We start from the raw sequence: 4,740 nt of genomic DNA, 5'->3' as shown, positions 1-4,740 counted from the left end.
AGGACTGCAAGTTTAAAGAACACCTAATTTTAGATTCCAAAGTATCTACATTTTGATAACTCTTTTTTGTCACACTCTTAGAAAAAACTAATCGCAAATAGCAAATTTACTAGCTGACAACACATCTACAATGAATTTATCTTTATGCTCCTTATTGTCTAGAGATTCCTAATCTTTATCTAGCTACATTAGTTCTTTGTCCATGATGGTGGTGCCTAGAAGTATACTTGGAGAAACATTTATGCCTTTAAGCTCTAGAGAAGAAGTCTCATTTTCTATTGCCATGATCTTCTTGCATTGGATGATTTCCTTGACTAAGTTTCTTATGGCCTTCATGCCATACGGTTATCTTTGTAGATATCTCTATGACTTTAAGATAATCCAAAATATGTCTCTTTATGGCCTCAAAGCCATAGGGTTAGGATTGTTGGGAGGTCTCAACATATAAATAGATATATGGCTTCAAAGTCATATGGTACTTTATTTATGTATCACCCTATGGCCTTAAGGCCATGGGTTGTCATAGGGCCACAAGATGCCCTCTATGAGCACTAGTAAGAAACCATATATGATTTATGTTGGCACCCTATGACCCGAGGGCCACAAGGTCTGCCTTTTATGCTAGTAAGAAACCCTTTATGCTACATGTTATCACTCTATGGCGTTTGGGCCATAGGGTGCCCTATGTGCTAGTAACAAATCTATGCTCTATGTTTGCACCCTATGGACCTAGGGCCACAAGGTACCCTCTATGATAGTAAGAAATCCTCTATTCTCTATGTTTACACCCTATGGACCTAGGGCCACAAGGTAGCCTCTATGCTAGTAAGAAATCCTCTATGCTCAATATTGAAACCCTATGGCCCCAAGGCCATAGGATGTCCTCTATGCTAGTAAGAAAAACCCTCTACGCTCTATGTTGGCACCCTATGGAGACTTGAGGGCCACAAGGTACCCTTTATAATGCTACTAAGAAACCTTGTATGCTCTAGGGGAGCACCAAATAGCCCTTAGGCCACAAGGTTCCATCTATGCTAGAAAGAAAACCTCTACGATCTACATTGGCAACCTACAGCCCTCGGGCCATAGGGTGCATCAAATGGCTCCTAGGCCACATGGTGCCCTCTATGCTAGAAAAGAAACCTCTGCGCTCTACATCGACACTCTATGGCCCCAAGGCCATACGGTGCCCCTTACGCCTAGTATGAAACCATTGAAACTCTATATTAGCATCTAAAGAGCGTAGGCCACAAGGTGAGCTCTATGTTACTAAGAAACCATCTAAACTCTATGTTGGTAGCCAAAGGCCATAGGATAGCCAAGGAACCCTTTAGGAGCATTCCCCACAAAGACCACCTTATGGCCCCATGGTGATTTAGTGGCATAGGTGCCCTTCTTAAGACTCTTTTATTTTTTGTATCATATGGCCCCAGGGAGATAAGCTATCCTCTATGCTATCAAAAAATCGTTTATGCTCTTTGTTGGAATCATATGGCCCCAATTCCATAGGGTGCTCTCTATGCTAGTAAGAAACCCTCCATGCTATATGTTTGCACCCTATGGCACCAAGGACACAGGGTGTCCTCCATGATAGTAAGAAACCCTCTACGCTCTAAGTTTACACCCCATTTGACTATGTTGACACCCTATGGCCCCAGGGCCACAGGGTGCTCCCTAGGGCCACAAGGTGCCCTTCAACCTAGGAAGAGACCCTTTATGCCCTAAATTGGTACTCTTTGGCCTCAGGGTCATAGGGTGCCTTGTATGCTAGTAGGATACATTATATGGTCTAGGTTTCCACTCTATTGCGTAGGGGTAAAAGGTTTTCTCTATGAAGAAACCATGTATACTATATGTTGGCAGTGTATGGCCCTAGAGATAGAAGGAAACCCTACGGCTATAGGGTGTCCTCTATGCTACTATCATATGGTCCAAGGGCCAGATAGTGACCAAGGTATCATGTGTGTCCCAAGGGTAACAAGGTGCTAATAAATAGCCCTCTATGCTCTATGTTGGCACCCTATGGCCCCAAGGCCATAGGGCGATCTTTATGCTAGTAAAATTCCCTCTATGCACTATGTGTACGTGTATACTTATAAGAAGCCATTTATGCACTATGTTGGCATCTTATGACCCTAGATCCATAAGATGTCCTCTATGGTAAAAGAGAAATTGTACATGGGATATGATGGCATCCTATGGTCCTAGGGCCATAGGGTGTCCTCTATGCTAGCAAAATGTGTAAGTTAATACTCCGAAATTGAAAGACCTTTTCAGAAAAAAAAAGAAAAAAAAAACTTCTACTTCCATTGTTGTGTCATGCAATCCAATTCCCAACTCTTGGGCTACTAGAATATTTTCATTAGATTCTTCTTCTTCCCTTGCACATGTTCTGGAACTTTCACTGTCTTCTTCCATTGGATTACTCTTTAAATTTATCTCCAGTCGTTGTAGCAGTTGACCTTCAAAGACTTGTAGATGTCATCTTCGTCAGAAACTCTTTGGTTGACATGGAGATTGATAGAATCTTTCTCAGTAGGGTCAATGGAATTAGCATCCTCTATACCAACAATCTCGAGTAAAACTTTGTCAGCCGCAATATCTTGTTGAAGGACTGCAAGTTTAAAGAACACCTAATTTTAGATTCCAAAGTATCTACATTTTGATAACTCTTTTTTGTCACACTCTTAGAAAAAACTAATCGCAAATAGCAAATTTACTAGCTGACAACACATCTACAATGAATTTATTTTTATGCTCCTTATTGTCTAGAGATTCGTAATCTTTATCTAGCTACATTAGTTCTTTGTCCATGATGGTGGCGCCTAGAAGTATACTTGGAGAAACATTTATGCCTTTAAGCTCTAGAGCAGAAGTCTCATTTTCTATTGCCATGATCTTCTTGCATTGGATGATTTCCTTGACTAAGTTTCTTATGGCCTTCAGGCCATACGGTTCTCTTTGTAGATATCTCTATGACTTTAAGATAATCCAAAATATGTCTCTTTATGGCCTCAAGGCCATAGGGTTAGGATTGTTGGGAGGTCTCAACATATAAATAGATATATGGCTTCAAAGCCATATGGTACTTTATTTATGTGTCACCCTATGGCCCTAAGGCCATGGGTTGTCATAGGGCCACAAGATGCCCTCTATGAGCACTAGTAAGAAACCATATATGCTTTATGTTGGCACCCTATGACCCGAGGGCCACAAGGTCTGCCTATTATGCTAGTAGGAAACGGTTTATGCTACATGTTGTCACTCTATGGCCTTTGGGCCATAGGGTGCCCTCTGTGCTAGTAACAAATCCTCTATGCTCTATGTTTGCACCCTGTGGACCTAGGGACACAAGGTACCCTCGATGATAGTAAGAAATCCTCTATTCTCTATGTTTGCACCCTATGGACCTAGGGCCACAAGGTAGCCTCTATGCTAGTAAGAAATCCTCTATGCTCAATATTGAAACCCTATAGCCCCAAGGCCATAGGATGTCCTCTATACTAGTAAGAAAAACCCTCTACGCTCTATGTTAGCACCCTATGGAGATTTGAGGGCCACAAGGTACCCTTTATAATGCTACTAAGAAACCTTGTCTACGTTGGCAACCTACAGCCCTCGGGCCATAGAGTGCATCAAATGGCTCCTAGGCCACATGGTGCCCTCTATGCTAGAAAGGAAACCTCTATGCTCTACATTGACACTCTATCGCCCCAAGGCCATAGGGTGCCCCTTACGCCTAGTATGAAACCATTGAAACTCTATATTAGAATCTAAAGACCGTAGGCCACAAGGTGAGCTCTATGTTAGTAAGAAACCATCTAAACTCTATGTTGGTAGCCTATGGCCCAAAGGCCATAGGATAGCCAAGGAACCCTTTAGGAGCATTCCACAAAGACCACCTGATGGCCCCATGGTGATTTAGTGGCCTAGGTGCCCTTCTTAAGACTCTTTTATTTTTGTATCATATGGCCCCAAGGAAATAAGCTATCCTCTATGCTATCAAAAAATCGTTTATGCTGTTTGTTGGAATCATATGGCCCCAAGGTCATAGGGTGCTCTCTATGCTAGCAAGAAACCCTCCATGCTATATTTTTGCACCCTATGGCACCAAGGACACAGGGTGTCCTCCATGATAGTAAGAAACCCTCTATGCTCTAAGTTTACACCCCATTTGACTATGTTGATGACACCCTATGGCCCTGGGGCCATAGTGTGCTCCCCAGGGCCAGAAGGTGCCCTTGAACTTAGGAAGAGACCCTTTATGTCCTAAATTGGTACTCTTTGGCCTCAGGGTCATAGGGTGCCTTGTATGCTAGTAGGATACATTATATGGTCTAGGTTTCCACTCTATAGTGTAGGGCTAAAAGGTTTGCACTATGAAGAAACCATGTATACTATATGTTGGCAGTGTATGGCCCTAGGGATAGAAGGAAACCCTAGGGCTATAGGGTGTCCTCTATGCTACTATCATATGGTTCAAGGGCTAGATAGTGACCAAGGTATCATGTGTGTGAGAATTCTCTACTATATATACAAAAACCACTTTATGGCACTATGGCATCCCAAGGGCAACAAGGTGCTAATAAAAAGCCCTCTATGCTCTATGTTGGCACCCTATGGTTCCAAGGCCATAGGGCGGTCTTTATGCTAGTAAAATTCCCTCTATGCACTATTTTTATGTGTATAATTATAAGAAGCCATTTATGCACTATGTTGGCGTCTTATGACCCTAGATCC

This window comes from Adiantum capillus-veneris, chromosome 19 (genome assembly GCF_014529385.1).
Source record: "Adiantum capillus-veneris isolate H3 chromosome 19, ASM1452938v2, whole genome shotgun sequence".
Taxonomy (NCBI): Eukaryota; Viridiplantae; Streptophyta; class Polypodiopsida; order Polypodiales; family Pteridaceae; genus Adiantum; species Adiantum capillus-veneris.
This window is presented reverse-complemented; position numbering follows the sequence as displayed.